Source organism: Xyrauchen texanus, chromosome 34 (genome assembly GCF_025860055.1).
Source record: "Xyrauchen texanus isolate HMW12.3.18 chromosome 34, RBS_HiC_50CHRs, whole genome shotgun sequence".
NCBI classification, from domain to species: domain Eukaryota; kingdom Metazoa; phylum Chordata; class Actinopteri; order Cypriniformes; family Catostomidae; genus Xyrauchen; species Xyrauchen texanus.
In genome coordinates this window covers 16317036-16340503 of record NC_068309.1, presented here as the reverse complement: position 1 = coordinate 16340503, position 23468 = coordinate 16317036, and the positions used below count along the sequence as shown (strand labels likewise).

Below are 23468 nucleotides of genomic sequence, written 5' to 3'. Positions count from 1 at the left end.
ATCATATAGTTCTGGGTGACACAAACAGGATGGATTCTGATGTAAATTCATTGTTGCCTCGGATAACAAATTATGTAAAAATCAAAGTATGCATTGCTAGCTCATTTCACCTCAGTTTCTATTGGTCTAATGCAGGGGCTCTTAGCTTTTTCTGAACCAGGGGCCCCTCATCAAAACTATCTGCCTAAACTAAGGCATTAAAATTCTTAAAATTCTCAGTAACATTCTGTAACACATTTATAGATACATTTTGAAATATATAATAATTCGTTTTATATTTTTTTTAAACACAAAGGGTTTTATATATCAGTTCACTGACACTCTGCAGCAAGGGCGTAGGTTTGGTTTGAAAGTTATTAGGAATATATAGCATGAAAAATATTATATAGAAAATGCAAGAAAGTCAGTCTGGTAATATAGGCAAAATAGCATTATTACCTCAGAATACAAGTCAAATTCTTATTTCTCTTCCCCACAATTTTAAATATTAGCCTTTTTAAAGATATATATTTCTAAAGTATAAACAAATTAAGAACTGACAACTGCATAGTTAGGAGGGAAAATGTGATATGTGATAAACTTGGATAATATCCAGCAATATGCGATGCGATAAACCTAGATTAATGGGTCAAAATAAGAGGAATTTAAAAAAATGAGAATATAATATCCAAGGGACATAAAGTGACATGCTGTAAAATGTATTATCCAGCATTAAACAAATGGGAATCTAAAGGCTAGGATAAATGAACAATTTACATGTGCAAAATGACATCACTATATAAAGAAATTGTGGGGAGAATGGAGCATTGACATTTGTACCCACTTTGTGCTTTCCACTCACACAAAATCTCTTCTCATATTGCTTATTTACTTACATTTTTATCTGTAAAAATAGGCCTCCTGAACAAAGTAGGCTTTAGGTTTAGCATACAACTACTCATGACAAATTTTATTGACAAAATATTATTTTTCAATCTATTCTGATCTTTTCTCTAATGTGCAAAATAAAACATTTATTTGGAGTTGTACAGGCATCCCAAAATCCTGCACTTCTGACACAGTCATGCACATTTTAAGGTGTCTTCCTAAAAAAAAGTGAATCCTCCAATGGGCTGTATACAAAACTCAAAACTCATTACAATTTTCATTTAGACAGGAAACATTTGCACACGAAAATTATGCTTTTTTAAAATCTATTAATTTCAAGGGTAAGATACCAATGGTAAGCTGCCAGTGTAGTCTACAGAAAATTATATAAAACAAAATATAAAAAAATCTTACAATCGATTGTGATTGGTGCATCCTCCACAGTGCTGAGAAAAGTAACAGGTGCCACGTGACAAAGCCATTTATACACGTATGTAAAAATGAATACACTAGCTTGAAATAAATATTACAAATGATTGTTTGCTATCTTTACAATGCATCATCATGTATCAATCCTAAAGTAGACTGGTAAATAAGTACATTTTATTTAACTTTTCGAAGCTGGTTTTCCCAGCATGCACTGTGCTTGCATGGATTCACTGTTAACAAGTTTATTAACACAATTTTTATTATTGATTTTGTTGTTATGTTTAGTAAGTTCTTGTTTTGCAAAGTTTGAAGTTAATTTTCTACTCAAAATTGGTTCATAATCAAAAAAGTATCTGTTATTGTTACCGTCATCGTGGTTATTAAACCAAGTGTTGAGGTCAGCACACGCAGCTCTATGTGTTGGTTCTGTAGCCAGATTTGCAAGGTGATGTTCTCCAGCAGACTACATAGCATGCATTAAGCATCCCTATGGAAGGCTTCTGCATGTCAGGTGGTACACTAATAAACAAGTTTAAGGAAAGTTCAGAATGTGGAGTGTTTAAGTAAAATGTTGATTTAAATGTTTACTTAGTTTATTTAAATATCACGTATATCAGATTTGTAAGTAAAGGTTATTGTATTAACTTAAATATTTAATTATGTTTACCCACTAAGTTAAGTAGATTTTACTTGATTTTATACCATTAAAATTTACTTCGAAAAACTGTATGTTAAAACTTGCAAAAGAGAAATTAAGTAAATCTTACTAGTAATTTTAGTTTTTTTCTCCAGTGTACAGTAAAGTGCTTTTGCTTTACTATATGTGAAACCAAACAATTTCCCCTGAATGACGAGTCTGGGATTTTCAGGTAATTTTTTAGTAAGCATTATTTTGGACTGATCACCTACACAACTAAAAGCAGGAAAACAGTGACCGCCACGTTGCCATGGTCAAGTTCTCGCAGCGAGAACATGAACCATCCACAAATGACGCATCAGTGTGATCGTGGCCCAGACACACGAGGCAGCGTCTGTGACCATCAGGAGCGGAGAGAAATCGACTGCATCCAGGAACTACACAGGGGGAGAAGGGCATCTTTACAAAGATGCGTCCCGAAAAGGATGTTCAACGGCAGATGTGTATTGCTCTTTTAGATAAAGTAAACTCTTTTAAGAATGTGCTGTTGAATCGCCCAGGGGAAAAGCTGCACTGCTGTGCAGAGAAGGAGAAAGCCACTGATATGTGCCATAGATCCAACAGCAGACGCTCTACAGAGGTGAGTGGAACAGTGGTGATCTCAGCTCGCTGATTGCACAACCGCTCAGCTCCGAAGAAGAAATCTTAATGAACAGATGCATGATTCCCTCCCTTTAAATTCGTATGTCCGGGGGAGGGACATGCAAATTTTGTCTGCCAAATTCTCATTGCCCTTTTCTCAAGTTCAGGGGTAACCAAGGCATTCAAGAAAGTCCCCTAGTGTCGCTTCACTCGACACAACGTCGAAGTGAGCGAAAGTCGGGGAACTAGAGACTAATGTTTCACCTAATAATCGATTGGATTATGCATCACCTTAAATATGTTACACTCAAATCAAAATGTTACAATTTATCAGTAAATGCACATGTTCGTAAAGGAATAGTTCACCTAAATGTGCTAATTCTATACTCATTTACTTGCCCTCATGTTGTTCCGAACTCGTATGACTTTAATCTGAATGGACAGAGAATGGAAAATTATCCCTCCCATTGGGGGATAATTTTCCACAACTCATTTCTTGAGGTGGTTATATATCAAGGAAGTCCTTCAATCAGAGGGAAGGTGACGCATCACTGCAATAAGCAAAGCAGACAGATGTGAGGATTCAGTAGATATGAGGCAGAATAGAGAGGTGCTTAGGAAAAAAATAGAGGTCAGTTCCACTACTCGCAGTCTAAAGGCCACAACCCCAGCAACAATACCGGAAACCTGGCACAAACACAGGTCATTAAAAATAGAGGTCAGTTCCACTACTCGCAGTCTAAAGGCCACAACCCCAGCAACAATACCGGAAACCTGGCACAAACACAGGTCACATGTCCCATTTCGTTTTTTGAGCATCAGCAGCCATACTGTGGGATTACAGCTCAGATGTTGATTTTGGGTTTACAGGCAAGGCTGACATACCAAGAGCACTGAGGGGAGCCTGAGCCGCTAAAGGTGTTTTGGCATGGACAAATGGTCTGGTGGAGGCAGACAATGTGCTTAATAGTGGCTGGTTCTCTGGCAAGCAAGCGTATGTAGGGTGTCTAGGAGAGGAACATAGAGCAGGTGAACTTCAGGTGATGCAGGGGATTAAGAGAGTCTTACTGAATGAAAATAAATCCAGGTGACATTTCACTCTAAAATAAAACCCAAATAACTAGAAATTATATTTTGAATGAAGCCTATTTTAGGACCATTAAGATTATTTTTTAAGTGTGAAAATGTCTCACATTTCTCCGCAAATTCTCATTCAAATATTGCATCCAGACCTTTTTTTTTGTTTTGTTTAGTTTTATTTTATTTACTCTTGTTATTATTTTCCATCATTCTCATATGTGATTCACCTTAGGGTCTTACTACTGTAATACAGTCATTTTATAGCATTACAGTAAAAATTTACTTCAATAAATGTTTAATTTAAATCAGCATTAATTAAACGCAGTAGTACAACAAAGTACCTTACTACCATAACTTGTAAAACTTAACAATTTAAATAATACAGTAATTAATTGTTCATAATTTCTTTCTTTTGATTTCGAAACCAGTTCTTTTGATTCCTGGACAGGTTGTATCCTGATGATCCTATGACCCTTTCCCCATGCAAGTTACAAGTAGATTTGATGAGTTTGATTTGCTACAGAGTGCAATGTATTGTAAACATGTACATTATCTGAAATCACAAAATAATCTATTACTGGCAACAATAAAGCAAAACTTTTTCCTGTGTTAAAATACTTTCTCCTATCTTAGCTTTATTTACATAGACAACGATAAGCAAGCTTTAAGTAACTATAAGTAACTATAAAGTCTATAAGTACATTAAACAGAGGCAGTCTGAGTAAACACAAAATACAGTTTTTTAATGATAATGTCATTTACTGAAGAAATATTTTTTGAAGCACTGATTTTTCTTTTAAATGTGAAAAAGGTGATTGAAATACATTAGTCTTGAAAGGGTTACAAAGCTATTTCAAATGCTCTGAAGGACCTCCAAAGGACCACAGTTAGAGCCATAATCTCCAAATGGAGAAAACTTACACAATAGGCATAATAGTGAACCTTCCCAGAAGTGGCTGAGCTTCCAAAATTGCTCCCAGAGCACAGCGACAACTCATCCAGGAAGTCACAAAAAAGCCAAGGACAACATCCAAGGAACTTCAGGCCTCTCTCACATCAATAAAGGTCACTGTTCATGACTTCAGAAAGACACTGGCCAAAAATGCCATCCATGGATCAGTGGCGAGGCGAAAACCGCTGTTAACCCAGAAGAACATTATGGCTTGTCTGAATTTTTCCAAAATGCACCTTGGTGATCCTTGGTGTTTTTTTGCTTCAATAAAAAAATATATATATATATTAAAACTGTATATTGTTTTTACTCCATTTGCCTTTGTTTTACAGTATGCTACATCTCGTTTGAAGATCTAAAACTACTTAGAATGAAAAAAAAAAAAAAAGGAAGTGGCAAATACTTTTTCACATCACTGTATGGTTTATTTCCTTGAATAGTGTAAACACATGTCCAGCCCATTACAACAACATTGACTCAACCAATGGCATGAGTTGGGGATGAGACTATCTGTTTGTTTGATCAACAGAAGACAGGGTGCGTATTCAGAAAGCTGTTCACGAACAATGTTTATTTTTACAATTCAGTTTGGTGGTGCTAGTGGGGCAGAAAGGACACACTTCAGCTTTATCTCTAGCTGTAGATGTTAATATACTGCCGCATTTTCAAAGTGATGTATAATGTTATCACCAGGTTTTTAGTGTCATATTTTGTCAGCCAAGGTGTGGGAATATGAGGAAGCATTATGTCTTGCCTCATCATCTTGGAATTTGGAATCAAAGTGGCTTCCAAAGTGGCTTGTCTGGACACAGGATGTGCTCATTTACCTACATTAGTCTGATTTAGTGACCTCTGGACTCACATAGACACTCAGCATCCCGACCAACCAGAGAACTCAAGCAGTGAATTAACCATCAAATTAAGAAATGTCAAAATATTTTATACTTATTTAGAGATCGTCTTCAGGAAGTACACAGTCTTAGGTCTTAACTTGCAATTATAATGTGGTTTTAATTCTACACTGTTCACATGAAGCAGTGTGATTTTCCATTAATGTTAAGAGTCATTAAGAAAATAAGCTTTGGGCAGAAACCTTTCCATAGCCTCGTCATCCTTTTATGATTTTTCATATTGAAAATTAAAAGCACCCTGCTGACATAGACGTCAAGGAATGAAAGGTGATACCCAGAGCTCCTCAGAATATCTTCTCTCTCTCATAGCAACCACAACTGCTTAGCAACTGTTAGTTGAGTGTGTTTGGCTGGCGTTTATGTCCTGCTTTGTTGTCATGCAGCTCTCATCTCCCTCCAGCAGTGAAACTCAGGCTGGACCCTGAAGAGGAGCATCTTTATAGTGACAGTGAGCTCTCTTTCCCCATGTGATGTTACAAGAATTTGTTCCTTTTCACATGTACATGTTAATCATTCAAATACTGTTTTTCGGGTATATCATTGTTGATCTTGTTCGGTATTAAAGGAATATTTCACTGAAAAGTTTTAATTCTCTCATCATTTACTCACCCTTATGCCTCAAACTCTTGTGACTTTGTTTCTTCTGCAGAACACAAACAAAGATATTTTCATGGAAAATAAAACAAAAGCGTGAGGAGGTGCTAATGATCGCACCTGAGACTGCATATGACAAGATTTATAGTGAAAAAGGAGTGACATTTTGGTCTGTTCTCACCCAATACCGATCGAAACGCTCTCAGAATACATGGATTAAACCACATGAGTGGTGTGGATTACCTTAAAGGGATAGATCAAAGTGATAGTGAAAGTGAATTGGGAGATTAATAGTAAAAAATGACTTAAATATTGATCTGTTTCTTACCCACTCCTAACATAACATTTTTGAAGATATGGATTTATCCACTGGGTCAAACACTTATGGATTACTTTTATGCAGCTTTTATCTGCTTTTTGAACCTTCAGATTTCTGGCCACCATTCACTTTCACTGAAAGGACTGACAGAGCTGAGCAGGGACGGATTACCGACCGGGCCAACCCCCTGCTCAACACAACCACAAAAAAAGTTGCTGTTTGGATTTAAATAAGCAGACACTTTAGAGTCTATGACTGGATCAGTATTGCAGTGATTAATAAGTTTCAGCTGGCAACAAATCTTTTAAACCTATCCGAGGAGCACATTATTGGCCTGCATTAACCGAAGAAAAAAAAATAAGGAGATTGTTGAAACAACTAGAATTGGGTTAAGAACTGTCCAACGCATTATTAAAAAATGTAAGGATAGTGGTGAACTGTCGGCTTCGTGGAAGAAATGTGATCGGAAGAAATCTTGAATGATCATGATCAGAGATCACTAAAACGCTTGAAGTCACATCGTTAAAAATTGTCAGTAGAACTCATGTCTATGTTTAATAGTGAAAGAGAAAGCATTTCCACATGCACAATGTGACGAGAACTTACAGGATTGGGACTAAATAGCTGTGTGGCCACAAGAAAGCCACATGTTAGTGAAGCTAATTGGAAAAAAATCTGTTTGCTAGGGAGCATAAAGATTGGACTGTGGCAAAATGGAAAAAGGTCATGTGGTCTGATGAGTCCAGATATACCCAATTCTAAAGTGATGGTACGTCAGGGTAAGAAGGGAAGCGCATGAAGCGATGCACCTGTCATGCACAATGCCCACAGTACAAGCCTCTAGAGGCAGAGTTATGATCAGGGGTTGCTTCAACTGGTCAGGTCTAGGCTCAGCAACATTATGCAGCAATAAAATTATGTCAGGTGAATACCTGAATGTACTGAATGACCAGGTTATACCATCAATGGATTTTTTCTTCCCTGACGGCACAGGCATATTCCAGGACGGAAATGCCCAGTTTCATCGGGCTCAAATTGTGAAAGAGTGGTTCAGGGAGCATGAGGAGTCATTTTTACACATGAATTTGCCACCACAGAGTCCTGAACATAAACCCATTGAAAGTCATTGGGATGTGCTGGAGAAGACTTTACGGAGTGGTTCGACTCTCCCGTCATCAATACAAGATCTCAGCCAAAAATGAATGCAACTCTGGACAGAAATCTTGTGACATTGCATAAGGTTGTTGAAACAATGCCATGATGAATGCGCACCCTAATCAAAGCTAAATGTGGTCCAACAAAATAGAGTTTGCAACAATTTTTTTGGAACTAGCAGTGTATAATTACATTTATACAGTAGTTCATACATTTGGGCATATACTGCATGTATGTTCAAATTCCACAATTATTTGGGAATATATATATATATATAGTGGTGGTGGCGTAGTGGGCTAAAGCACATAACTGGTAATCAGAAGGTTGCTAGTTCGATCCCCACAGCCACCACTATTGTGTCCTTGAGCAAGGCACTTAACTACAGGGTGCTCCAGGAGTATTGTCCCTGTAATAAGTGCACTGTAAGTTGCTTTGGATAAAAGCGTCTGCCAAATGCATAAATGTAAATATATGAATTTTGAAATATATATTGCATTTATGTACAAGTATGTGACTTTATATAAGTGAAAACCATACATGTACATATACATACACACACACATATATATATATATATATATATATATATATACTGTATATGTGTTTTACATATATTGCTATATATGATTTCGGTGTGTCCCAAGATAAAACTTAAATGGAAATTCTCTCTGTATAAAATAATCCATAACAGTAATGCACAAACAGACTTTCCAGGATTGATTATCTCCAATATAGTGGTCTGTGTGGAAATTATTAAACATTAGTATGTTGCAACCACCTTAGGTAAATCTTATGCAAGAAGCTTTTGTTTGCATGGATGTGACCCAGTAAATTAGAAATCTGTGAAATGCAGAATATGTGACTGAACCTTGATAATTCTGGACATTGTGAAAGGAGGTTATTGTTCACCACACACACACATCACCTATGGAACACTTTTTCAATTAACTTCTCCTGTGCACACAGACACACTTCTTCTCACATCCATTTCACACAGAGCTGTGGAAGACTTGAGAATAAAAGTACAAAAAAGAAGATGTGATGAGGCACACAGTGGTTTTTGGTGTGATTTGTCATTTGCATCTCATTTCAAAGCACACTTTAATACAACCACACACTTTTTTTCCATTTCTCATCATGAAAGATGTGTCACACAGCACCAGTGCACACTTTATTGGGGTGGATATATTCTCTCAGACTTTGTCTGACTTTATGAGCCAACAGCTCAATCTGTCTCTTCTCTCAGGTTCAATTGTGATATAAAGACGGGAATACCACTGTTCCTTTTGGAAAGGTCACTGAATTCATTGCGTCTTGGTGTAAAAAACAATCTAGCAATGATTTTCAACATTGCAGCAGTATAACATTTTCCAAATTAGGGCTTTTCCAGAGATTGCTAATATAATACCATATTGGAGCAATATTATAAAAAAGGAAGGTACATTTATAAGTTTTACCCTTTCTATCCTGTCATTTAAGAATGTATTACTACATGAAGATTATTCCAATCTTTAAAATCTCAAAGCTATCAGAAATGTGCTTTTGTACTCAACCCATGTGGCCTCTCAAGGACTAAAGCTTGGCCATGTGCATGCGTTTCCTTACATTTCGATCTATATGTGTCTGTGTCCCTGGTGTTGTTGTTATTTGTTTTTTAATTATTGCATGATATTTATTTCTTGAATGGTAACTGTAATAGCTTTTCACTATTTTATATCCTCAATAAAAAAGACAATACAATCAAAAAGGTAAACGAGCTAGCATATAAGCTTTATTTACCTCCTGCCATGACCTTCCAGTTGGGCTGGATAACCAGACAGAGGAAGTGTGGCCTCCTTTTTCTTTGGTGCATCCAAGTCTCTCCTCCCCCAGACAGGAGGTGGATGGGGAACCAGATGTCCCTGCAACAGGATGACGCTCCTTTAAATCGTTATCTCTAATTAGAGTGTTGCAGGTATCGGGCACCCTAGCACACATCACAGGCCTGCAATTCATATGCTAATTACATGAAATACACAACAGGAAATGCTCTAGTCAATGTCAGGAACTAGTTATATGGACTGATTGCCCTCTTTGTCTTGCTAACTTTACAGACCTTGGACACATACAAATAACTAATTTCTGGTTAGCCGAAAATACACATGGGATTTTTACTCCTATATTTCTAAGATCAAATAAGACATATTAGCAGATCCAGAGCTTAGTGTCAAGATAATTTGATTTCAATATGACATCATAATTGTGCAGGTTCCTTGCAAATTGGCTCATGGTTTATGTCCAAAAAGTTTACGTACTTGTAGTTATTTCAGTATCCTTTTGTCAGTGTAAATGTCAGTTGTTCTACATTTCATCTGAGCTTTGTGAGAACACTGACTTGTTTGGCCAAAGAGAGGGATCACTGCCATTGTACATCACAAATTTATTTACCTATTCCAGTAAGTGTTAGTAAATGATATCCCTCAGCCTACTGGTAGGAAACACCCTTTGTTTAGCTCATCACAGCAGGCAAGCTGAGCAGAAACAAGACAGAGTGAGCAGAGCCCCTGGGGTTATGTCAATTCCATTATCAACGACTGAATTGGCTTCCTGTGCAGCACTGGGACTAAAATACCAGCTAACATGCAGCTCCAGGCTGGTGTGCATTAAGCTTAGCGTATTGGTATGATACAATGAGAATAACATTATTTGTGTTAAGCATTTAAATGGGCACAAATCCATTTGAATGTAATGTTACAGTCTACAGGTATATGTACATGTCTGTCACGGACAACAGAGAAAATCCAATGCTTAATGCCAATAACAAAATATAACTAACCATATAAATGTGCAGAGTTAGGATAGATAATTAAATACACTTATTAACTTTTAAATGGGGGATCAAATCAAACTCAATGGTATTACGGTACTAATCCATCTGTCATTTGTTGCTAGCTAAATTAAGTATATGCTAATATGGACAGGTTGTATCGTCAAAAACCTTGAACAAACGTGAAAAAAAAAACATGCTCCAGACTACCAGTATATTAAATTCAGATTTTTGTGAGAATAAACCTGGTTTGAGTCAACCACAATGTGTTTTAATCCAGTGAATTATTTCCTACCGAGAGCATGAAACAAGATACTCTAATTCAGCCAATGTCATATTAATACTCATCAGTTTAACAGTAAATGTTATGCCCACATTGATTCACAGACTTAATATGTAGGTCATGCCACTCTACAGTACACAACATGATGTATGACTAACTCCTCGAAGTTTCACCTTCTGGGTTTGCCCAGTGGCCCACATCATTCTGCAAGAAAAAAGAACAGAAAAGAAAATCAGTATCAAATCAATTATGAAGTTGAAACAACCCATTTTTCACTGCCACAAGACTGAGCAAGAAGGCAATTGAGTTTTATATTCTCTAGTTCCTGTGTCACATTCCATCGCAAACAGCCAATGGTGAGTGATAAAGTGGACCAATAAGATTAAGCTAATTTGAAGCTCATACAAATGCCTTAACACAGACCTAACATTCATCCATATGAGAGATTTAGATCCTGCGTCAGGCCTCCGAAGCCCAGAGTGCCAAAGGCAACAGTAAAATTACAAACACTTGCAGACTTAGACTAAACTTGTTATTGGTATCATGGTTGATTCCAATGTTTAGTCCTTCTTTTCAGTGTATTTCCCAAAATGAATAAACAGGATATGGTATACTGTTAGAGAGGTTTTTATACTTAATAAGTCAAACTTTATTGTATTAGTTAAGACCTGTTCACATTAAATCTGACAATTTTGTGAGAAAAACTACAGAAAATATGTGGCTATAAAAAAATATTTCACCCCTATAGAGTAGGCGGCACTGTTACTAGAAATGAATACAGTATATTGAACACTTTTAAAACATCCATTTACCTAATTTGACATAACTGTTTATGTTCATTATGTTCTTTCCATGGTTCGTTCCATGGTTTTGGGGAGTATTTAATATATGTCTTTATTTCGAGTGAGATGAGTAAACAGCGCTATTGCATATGTTTGTACATGTATTTTGCAGCGAGTAGGCCTAACTGAGCCAAATACAAGAGCACACGAGTACACTCTAGAGTCTTTAAGTTTATAATACTATATGCTATAGGCCTAATACTAATACTCCTTATTAATACTAATAAGCAGACTTTCTAAAATAGACTAGGTTTGCTGAGCCAAAAGTTGAGTATGGGGGGGGTGGGGGTTTCGCTGCCCTTTTCTGCATATTGCGGCGTTGTTTTGTGGTGCCTGCTAACTTGTTTCAAATCTGGCAACCCGGGTGTCGAAATACTATTGGGAAATGGGCAGCGGAACACACAGGCAAAAACACAAACAGAAATTCCAGCCCGGAATGGACAACTTGTTTCCTAAATCTCTGATAAAATATTATGATAACAATATGCTTTAATACAGTAAAATGAAACCTTTAATGCACCTTTAATGAAAGAAAACCTTTCCTTTTGTACAAAATTTGTTAACACAGTTACGGTCACAGATTTATTTATTTCATTACTGATCACAAAATTGTGTGGAACCTTAAATATTTATTTTATTATGTAATTGTAATCATGTAATCACTAGCAAGCAAGCAACATTGAGAGAGAAGCATGGCTATTTTATTTATATGAAGTTTTTCGCACCTGACCTGCATTCCAATCTACATCTTGAAGTAATCCTTCCTCCTGATCACACAGTATGTTTTCATCAGCTTAATAGGAGACTAAACACTATTAAAAGTTGACTAGACTCGTGCTGCATGTACAAGCCATTCGCGCAGCACAATCAACAATTTAGCCCTTTTCAGTGAATCACACCTTCAAAATCCCCCCAAAAGTCCAGGTTTAATTTATATTTTGAATAGATTTTGAATCCCACGATGTGGATTTATGTTTTCTCGTTTAATCGTTTAATGTAATTTTGAGTGTGACCATGGTTTAAGGAGGGCGTTCCTGTATGCTGAGTTGGAAATCTCAAGGATTAATAATGGTGTTTTCCTTATTATATTACGTGCTGTTCTGTAAGCAAAAATAAAGTAATGAAATATAGAGTGTATAGGCTGTCATCTGCGCAGCCTGACTGAAGCAAAGTGGGTGCGTTTGAAGTGAACCGCTGCTGGCTCCTGATGCGTGAATGGCTTGCACACGCTGCATGAGTCTGCTGGAAATACTGCAGACTTGTCACATTTTACATTTTTGTTTATCCTCCCATTTACCTCATGAAAATGTGCTTTGTGATCTTGAGGAAGGATTACAACAAGATGTGGATTGAAATGCAGGTGCGGAATTTATATAAATAAAATAGTCCACTCCTCTCTCGCTGTTGCTAGCATGCCAGTGATTACCCCCCAACCCCTGGAGAGGCTGTTGTGTGTGAAAATCCCAGGAGATCAGCAGTTACAGAAATACTCAAACCAGCCCGAATGGCACCAACAATCATACTACGGTCCAAATCACTGAGATCACATTTTGTTTGTAACATAAACTGAAGCTACTGACCCATATCTGCATGATTTTATGCATTGCACTGCTGCCACACGATTGGCTGATTAGATAATCGCATGAATGAGTAGGTGTACAGTTGATTCTAATAAAGTGCTCAGTGAGTGTATATCATCTGGCTGCAAAAAGCATCTTTCACCATTAACGGCTATTAAAAAGCCAGCCGAGCAACTGCTATTAATAGCTTTCTCAAGTTATTATAAACCTCTTCGTTGTGAACAATGAAACACAACTTATAAACAACATAAAGTAAATGATGCCACCCTCCTTTCTCTCTCTCTCTCTCTCTCTCTCTCTTTCTCCTACTCTGTCTCTCTAAACCTTGTGAACCCAAGCCCTATTTGTCTCTCCAGGCAGCCAGCCCTCTGAAGGACCATAACCGATTACTCAAAGTGTGCCACAACTGTCTGTTTAATAGTGTCATTTTTCATCCCAAGAGCCTCTGTTCCCCTGTCTCTTCAATCAAGAGAAGCCATTAATTGAAAACCCAATGAAAAAGTCTTATCTTAAAGCCTTCTCGATGACTGATGCATTGTCTGAATCAATGTGTCTTTATAAAAAGTGGACCATGTTCAGACCACAATGCGGTAATTCCAGTTAAAGAGCTGAAGTATGTAGTTTCTGTGCTGTTAATGTCACTAAACGAAAATGTAAAAATGTAAAGGTAATGATTGTTTCAAAAAGATTTCCCAAACACTTTGCATCCAGCCATTGGTTAGCCAAACAGATAGTCCCACCCCAAACTCAAGGCATTGGTTGAGTCAGGCTGATGGGGATAAATGTTTAGTTAACATTATTATACCTGTCTTTTGCATAGTAAGGGTTGTAGAAAGTATTTTTTATCATCATCAAAAAAAATAAATCCAACAAATTCTTGAACTTCCCAAAATATGCATGACATTGATGACATGTCTCAACACAAAGGGGGCTCAGTGACATTTTAAACTGCACTTTTAAATGCTTTTAGAGTAGAATAATATGTAATCAAAGAATTGTCATTGTTGCTGTGCAAAGCATTTCCCCCAATATATATCTGGAATGACAAAAATACCCATAAATACCATTCACTGCTCATATATTTTTATCATCCCCATGGCTGCATTAGAATCATGCGCTGTAGATGGCTGCAGTATCCTCATAATTTTCCTTAATCCAATCCAGCGCATGTCCTGATCAGTCTCATTGAAGCCACTAAATAGGATTTTCTCGACAATTCAATTACTCTGCAGAGCCCTTCACCCAGACAGATGCCAATCGTGTGTCTGCTGTTTAAAACAACTCAACAGTGTCCACTTTGTTAAGGTTAGCTTAAACAGCTTGAATGCAATCCAATCCAAAGGCCCTCAAGCTGTTTTTAACAAGATATGGAGACTGCTCCATTGTCACACATTTGTCAGGTTCCAAAAAGATGAGCAATGTGTTGACTGACCCTGGTACAGTGGAAACTATGTCTGTCAAAACTTGCAACAATGTCCAGCACACTTCACTGACTCATGGTGGCTGGGAAATTTATATTGTTAACAGAGTTCAGAAATATGGTTTTAGAACAGGCAGCTAAAGACTCAACAAAAGGGTTATTGTGGCTTTGAACTACATCTATCTTGAAAACTAAAGAGAAGATATTTGAGAAATCTGAAAATGTTTTGTATCCAGCACAGTTGTCTGTATCCAATTCTTAAAAATCCCATCAACAAATTGTGATTCAGCAAATAATCTAAAAATGAAACTTGAAACTTTAACCAACTTCCTTTTAATGTTTATTTTACAACAAATCTCAAAAAAGCAGTGTTCTACTGTCATTTCACTGTGGCTTCAGTTCCCACGTGCAGATTTAATGTATCAAACTGTTGCATATATTCATTTATGTAAACAGTTTGCTTCAATTTTGTATATGTCTGCCAAACATCATTCTAACATGGCAGCAATCTCCTGTTCACTTATGTCTTAGTTAGAATGAACATTCATTGTATTTACGTTTATGAAGTGTGCAATTATTCTCATTCTCATTGCTCTAAAGCCATTTGTTATGATTTAATTCTGAATTGGCTATCACTGTGTTCTGCATATTTTCAGATAAGCATTCATACCAATAAGATTACAGTAAGAACATTATATTGCAGTCTTTAATAATCCCTCAGATAGACCAGTCTGATATAGTAAGAAAACATAAAAGAAAAATCAACCAGTAAATAATTGAACCCAAGGACAACAGGTATAAATAAGGATCTATAATGCTTTTCTTGTGGTAGACATCTAATTTAGAAATACTTATATTATTTCTCGTTATGTGCTGTTTCGGAAAGGAAATAAAATGAAATTTTTACTATAAGTTGTTAAGAGACAGTAATAATACTAATATTTAAGATATTTGATCTTTACAAACCTCTTAACATCTTTAAAAGATCTTTTAAGTTGATAAGCAATATGACAAGCTATTAAGACTTGTTTTCAGGGAATGCATCTTGAATTAAGTTTAATTTTCTTACCACATTGGCAAATTGCTTTTTTGTTATATTATATTTTTATAGTTTTTAATTATATTTTAATAGCATAAGCATAAATCTAACTAAATGTAATGAGGTTTATGATTAAAACAAGAAAAATGGGTATACTTAAACTTCGTATAAAGTCTTATCTTAGGCCACGCCCACACTAAAACGTTTCATTTTGAAAACGCATCTTTTTCTCTACACTTTGGTTACGTACACACTGAGACGCCATTTTTGACAGTTTAAACACATTTCGAAAATGCTCTCCCAAGTGGATAAAGTTGAAAACATAGTCTTTGCATAGTAGTGTGGACAGGGAAAACTGAGATATCTGAAAATAGGTGTGTTCCACACGAACTGCATCTCGATTTACCGATCGGCGAGATTTGCCATTTGCAGTTGGGGGAGGAGTTGAAAAGAGAGCAGTCAAGCCAGACACTTTGCTCTTCCCATTGTTTGCTGAACCTACACCAGTCACGGAAGATCACGCAATGTTAGCAGACGAAATGTGATTCAGATATACAGATGCTGAATTTTATACAAACTACTCAGAAACATTATGTGCTTTATGTGCTGCTTAATACAGTGCTTGTTGGGTGTGCAAAAAGAAAGTACAATAAGCCTGTATTATTTTAATACCAATAAAGGAGTCAGTATTTGTAATAATTTTTTATGTTTTTAATGAATAAACATAATATTACTACGGCAAACAAAATATAACATGATATAAAGATAATGTACTGTGAAAAAAAAACACAGATTAGTGTTTTTTTTAGAGTTTTCATCAAACAGGAGGTGTCAGAATAAACACCATGGTAATTGCATAAGAGTAGTATGTGAAGTATGCAATTGCAAAAGTAGCCAATAAAACACGTTAAACCGTTGTCATGTTGTGAGTCTGACCAATCGTGAATAAGCTGTGTCGTCATCAGAGTTTGTGCAGCTCCTCTGGAGCAACTGCAGAGGCTGCACTAGCCGGCTGCACCACTGCTCTCGAATCGCTCTTGCTGTACTTTGATGGCATACGTAAAGCAGACACAGCGCTGATGCAGGTTCACTTTGGTAAAAATTTCTAACCGGCATTCACTGCTTCAAATCTGGTGCCGATCGGTCTTTCACAGCGCTGCATGAAGTCAAACACACCTATTGATGACGAAGTTGTTGTCTTGTGATGCAGTCATGTGATCCATTCAACCCAAAAAATCAAGATGGCAGCCCATGTAGCAGCTGTGTTGTGCCTGATATTAACTTTGATAGCGTTGTTAAAGAAAAATGTTACTTTGTGCAACCTTCACATTGCTGTCCTTCAAAGTTGGTTGGAAGTTTACACGGAATTGTGGTCTGGCGAAGGAACACATTTCAGACAGTACATGGAACGGCCATTTTTTACATGCACAGTAAGGGGATTTAAGAGTTTTCCAATGTTTCAGTGTGGATGAGCAACTTTTGCGCCACAGTGTATGGAGAGAATTTCAAAAAACGAAAACAGTGTTTTCAAATGTAGCTGGATTAATGTGAATGTGGCCTTACACAATATTGTTTGTCAAGTAAATTTATTTAGTTTGAAAGATGTTTATGTGATGCAGTAAAATGTTATTTCAAAGGAATAGTCAAATTTACTATCTTTTCGGGTGTTGCCAAGGCAACTGAAACCTCTCTTGCCACGAGATCCACTGGTCTCAGGTGTCTCAACTATTTAAAACTAGTTTTTGGGCATACTAATTAATCTGTTTGTGTTTTTTACAGCTCAGACATGCATACTGATATTGCTTATCAGAGCATTTTTCATGCACTCTTTGTCCTCTGAGTCAGAAGTAGGAATTATGATTGTGAACAAAGCCTTTTTCATGCCCACAAAACCAAGCATGTGAAAAGCGGTCTGCATATATGCCCTCTCCCTCATACCATCCAGTCCAGACTCTTAAATTAATAAATTCAGTAACTAATTAAGTTCAGTGCAGTTCATGTAATGAATGGCTTGTTTATTGTGTTTTAGTGAAGGCGTTACTTTTTGCTTTCCTGCCCCACTTGTCTGCCCTACCCACTGATATACTTACACCAACATGGCCAGATGTGTTTGTTTTAGCCTTTAATCATCTGTTAGGGAAAATCAAAGACAAGGTCGTTATTTGCCCCAGTCCCTATCTACCCCCAGTCACATTAAACACCCCATCAACATCTCTACTCTACTTGCACCACCCCTCCCCTCCCCATAGTAGTGTCATTGCCCCCAGCAGTATTGAGTCATACTGCCTGATGCTCTCATCAAAACAATCTAGAATCCTTAAAAATCCTCCTCTATTGGGCAGAGGAAACAGTTAGTAAGAGTTGCATGATTTGTGCAATTTGTAAACAATTGAGAACAAAATGCATGGCTAAATAAACATCTTAAAACAGCTACATACTTATGTATAAACCCGTCTTGGTTACTCATGTAACCTCTGTTCCCTGATGGAAGGAACAAGACGTTGTGTCGATGTAGTGACACTAGGGGCTCGATCTTGAGAGCCCCAATCACCTTTGCTTAAAATAGAAAAGGCCAATGAGAATTGGCGAGTGGAATTTGCATGCCACTTTTCGTCCCTTCACTACATCAACACAACGTTGAGTGAGTAACAGACAGGGAACTAATATCTAACTATAGTTCAAGGGAGAAGTTTACATCCACTTTGGTTGAAGTCATTAAAACTCATTTTTAACCACTCCACAGATTTCATATTAGCAACTATAGTTTTGCAAGTCGTTTAGGACATCTATTTTGTGCATGACATGAGTAATTTTTCCAACAATTGTTTACAGACAGATTGTTTCACTTTTAATTGACTTTATCGCAATTCAAGTGGGTCAAAGGTTTACATACACCAAGTTAACTGTGTCTTTAAACAGCTTGGAAAATTCCAGAAAATTATGTCAAGCCTTTAGACAATTAGCTTCTGATAGGAGATGTACATCATGGGAAAATCAAACGAAATTAGCCAAGACCTCAGAAAAAATTTGTGGACCTCCACAAGTCTGGTTCATCCTTAGGAGTAATTTCCAAATGCCTGAAGGTACCAAGTACATCTGTACAAACAATAATATGTAAGTATAAACACAATGGGACAATGCAGCCATCATACCGCTCAGGAAGGAGATGCATTCTGTCTCCTAGAGATGAACGTAGTTTGGTGCAAAAAGTGCAAATCAATCCCAGAACAACCACAAAGGACCTTATGAATATGCCGAAGGAAACAGGTAGACAAGTATCTATATCCACATTAAAATAAGTCTTATATCAACATAACCTGAAATGCTGCATAGCAAGCCACTGCTCCAAAACCACCATAAAAAAACCAGACTACAGTTTGCATGTGCACATGGGGACAAAGATCTTACTTATTGGAGAACTGTCCTCCGGTGTAATGAAACAAAAACTGTTTGGCCATAATGACCATCGTTATGTTTGGAGAAAAAAGGGTGAGGCTTGCAAGCCAAAGAACACCATCCCAACTGTGAAGCATGGGGGTGGCATCATCATGTTGTGGGGATGCTTTGCTGCAGGAGGGACTGGTACATTTCACAAAAATAGATGGCATCATGAGGAAGGAAAATTATGTGGATATATTGCAACATCTCACAAAATCAGCCAGGAAGTTAAAGCTTGGCGGTAAATGGGTCTTGCAAATGGAAAATGACCCCAAGCATACCTCCAAAGTTGTGGCAAAATTGCTTAAGGACAACAAAGTCAAGGTAGTGGAGTGGCAATCACAAAGCCCTGACCTCAATCTGATAGAACATATGAGGGCAGAACTGAAAAATGTGTGTGAGCAAGGAAGGCCACAAACCTGACTCTATTACACCTGTTCTGTCTGGAGGAATGGTCCAAAATTCCAGCAACTTATTGTGAGAAGCTTGTGGAAGGCTACCCAAAATGTTTTGCCCAAGTTAAACTGTTTAAAGGCAATGCTAAAAGATACTAACAAGTGTATTCAAATTTTTGGCCCACTGGGAATGTGATGAAAGAAATAAAAGCTTAAATAAATAATTCTTTCTACTATTATCCTGACATTTCACATTCTTAAAATAAAGTAGTTATCCTAACTGACCTAAGACAGGGAATGTTTTCTACGATTAAATGTCAGGAATTGTGAAAAACTGAGCTTAAATGTATTTGGCTAAGGTGTATGTAAACGTTTGACTTCAACTGTATCTGTCTGTCTGTCTGTCTGTCTGTCTATATCTGAGAGTCATGGCCAAAAACAAACATATCAATACATAAGACAAAAAAAAGAGAATTGCTTAATGTGACAACAAATGTAAAGTGTAAACAATGTGGGTGGAAAACTGTAATAGCCACTCTGGGCACTTCCGGTTTGTGAGGCACATGCTGGAACACGTGAGGCAAGATTTTTGCAAACTTCAGGAAAAATTCTTAGGAACTAGGTGAAGGTTACAACAGTATTATCGTTGTATGCTCTGATGCTTCTGGGAAAGAGTAGAAAAAGAAGTATCAACAACATGAACACAACACCTCAGCAAGAACACATCACCTATGTGATAGATTTTTTAGGAGGAAGCTCACCAGTCAAGATACAACATCTGCTTTCCAGTGATCATCTCTCTCTCTCTCTCTCTCTCTCTCTCTCTCTCTCTCATTTCTCTTGCCATTATTTGCTCTCTGTCCCTTTCTCTGCACTCCCCAAGAGGCTGGGATCATCCAGGACAAGGTTACAACATGTGAATGGACAAAAATAGAAAGACTGACCTGAACAGCATGCCAATCTTGTAACATTTGGCCAATAAATGGCAACATCCTGCTCTGTTGTTCCTGCCTATTATTATTTCCTTCCATGAGCCGTCACAGTTAAGGAATCTTGATTGCTTCACAGTACATCTGCTCCATTAATCTCAATTCAGTCACTTTAATCACAGTCACATTACCAAGGAGAGACATGTGAGGAAAATGAAAAAGTGACAACACATCATTGTTCTCCAGTAAAAATATCTGAACTTCCTTGAGACAAGATACTTTTACTTGAGAAGCAATATTGCATAAGCTATTAAAGGAATATTCAGGGTTCAATACAGGGGCGTAGCAATCATATCAAAAGCGAGGGGGACAGAACGATTAGCGCAAGACAAACATAAATATATAAGATATATTTTTAAGGCTCTCAATCGATTAAAAATGTTTATTGAATTAATTACACGATTGACTAGTGAATTTAAACTTTTGCATTTACACATTTATACATTTGCTGTATGAAATACACAGTGTAAACACATTCTGTGAAAAAGTTCAGGAGACAAACTTTGGTTTTACTGAAAGTGAAGGGGACATGTCTCCTACATCCCCCAACGTATTGTACGCCCATGGTGCAATACAAGTTAAGCTCAATTGACAGCATTTGTGGCAAGTATTTATTGCTTATGTCGTTTTGTTTCTCAAGAATTGAGATAGTAACTATCTTGTTTTAATGAAGTTAAGATGTATTTACTGGTAAACAAAGATGTGTTCTTTATCATTTTCCTCATCTGTTTGTATTATCAAGCAACGCAGCAACATCAGTTATTAATATATAATGTGTGATCACACAACAGCTTTAAACACAGCTCAGCCAATCAGAATTTGGAGTCAGAACTATCTGTTTAATTATTTTTGTTTTGGCTTCTCAAGTAAATATAACTTGTTTTAAGGATGGTTAGATACTGTATTTTCCTGGAAAACCAGACAAAATATGCTGATATACTGAAAATCAATTTAGCAGTGAATGAGGGAGAGAGACGAAGTGAGGTGAAGTGAGGATGTGAGCAGGTGCCAGAGCCCGTATCTCTTCTGTCTGTTTCCTCCTCCACATAGAGAGGGAAGGCTTCCTGTGTCTGGCATTTGTCACCACGCCTCCTGAGCCAACGGCAACTTGAGCAGGAAATTAAGGGACACCTTTTTGCCACCCAATATCATCTGTCATAACCACTCTAATCTTGAGCAAAATGCCAACATTTTTAAAACAGTGTGTCAGTGTATGTTTTTTTATCCTGTCTTGATCATTTTCTATTACTCCAGCCAGCTGTGGCCAAGCTGCTCTGACCCAGATCATGAGACCTGTGAAGAGCGAGCTGGAAACATGCACAAAAGGAGCAGGGCTCATCAGATCTGTTCTTATTTTCCATCAAGCTGTCACCCCCCATTTATATTGTTGCACCTTCATGGAGGTATGTCTCTATGACCTGCATATTCAAGCAATGTTGTGGCTCATTCACAGGAAAAATCTCCTTAATGTCTTATGTAAGTCACAATCCCACTGCTGCTCAATAATGCAGGGTGCCTGGCCACAGAACATATGTACTGGGGTGGCAGACAGATTTTAAGAATGAATGATTGGCCTAGAGTAAACCTGCCAACTCGCTGTGCAGAATGGAGGATTACATAAATGCAGGTTTTTTTGTATAATGTAAAACATTCTGCACCTGCCACACTGTAAACCCTAATGCTCCAAAAAGCACATAAAGGCAAATTAAATCATTCAAATTAGTTCAAATAAATCCACCTTGGTAAGTATTTGGAACTTAATCTTTCTTTTGAGTTCATGAAACTTTAACAAACTTTTGTTTTGAGTTGAATTAACTTGTTTCTTTAAATTTACAGGAACTTAAATTTAAAGGGGACCTACTATATTATGCAAAATTCACTTTTACATGGTGTTTGTACATAAATGTGAGTTGGCAGTGTGTGTACACAACCACCCTACAATGTGAAAAGTCGACCCACTCCTCTTTCTTATATTTCTATTAATCAAAAAGTGTGTGTAAAAATGAATGGTTTTCATTTCTGCTCTAAAGTGACGTCACGTTAGAGCAGGCCTCGCCCACAACTGGTGACGGACTCCACAATAATATCATAGATCCTCCCTGAGTGATCTACACACAGTCAGCCATTTTTTTCCGCACTGGAACAGATACAATGAGAAAAAGAATGTCTCAGCTTCGTAAGCTTCATAAGTTCATTCATGGCTGCAAAAGTCAGGGGGTCAAAAAAAGGGTCTTCATGTACTCCCAGCATCAGAGCCACTGAAGACGCAGTGGACAAGTTTTGTTTTTTAAGGAAAGAACACTTGTAGCACAAATCCGAACTAAGAGATCTCAGGCTGTGTTCTAAGTATTAAACTATATTTAACTTGACACAGTGAACTAAAACATTCATGTTTATGATGCAACACACCCGAGAAGCTACACAAGCATATCTGACGCAAGTGTACATTGACGGGTCCTTAAACAAGCCCTCATAATAAATCTCGAACTGATTGACAAAAATATATATATATATAATTTTTTAATATTTAAAGATAACTATGTATAATTATTCCTCATTATATATTGAATTATTGTTATATGAGGGCTTTCTCAGCATATATTTGTATATCCGATTTAAATGCGATAAATCACGATTAATGAATCAGGACACCATGTAATTAATTATATTAGAAATGTTAATCTGTCAGTCATATTGGTACTGATTTGTTGTTGCTGTAGTATCCGAAGCACAGCTGTAAAGGCACAGCCCTCATCCGGAAAAGGGGCGGGGAGCAGCAGCTCATTTGCATTTAAAGAGACACACATGAAATCAGCGTGTTTTTGATTCCACCCAAAGAGGCATTTACAACATGGTGTAATAAAGGATCCGTGGGGTAATTTGAGCTGAAACTTCACAGACACATTCTGGGGACACCTGAGACTTGTAAAAAGGGGCATAATAGGTCTGCTTTAACTGAAACTGGGAAGGAGATATCCATTTCCCAGCATGCTTTGAATGCTCTTGACAGCCTGGGAAAGTAAATGTTAAAATTGTTATATAAAGTGTCTTTGTGCAAAATGAATGTAAAGGGGGAGACTTGTTAGCGTT

General features: G+C 37.2%; 1 long non-coding RNA gene across 1 annotated transcript in view; it reads right to left on the bottom strand.

Moving 5' to 3' along the window:
* Positions 1-9385: 9385 nt before the first annotated feature.
* LOC127627873 (uncharacterized) overlaps positions 9386-23468 on the bottom strand; it is a 32560-nt gene continuing 18477 nt past the window's right edge. Inside the window, exon 3 of the long non-coding RNA XR_007968589.1 lies at positions 9386-10879. This is a non-coding gene — a long non-coding RNA (uncharacterized LOC127627873). The remainder of the gene's footprint in view (positions 10880-23468) is intronic.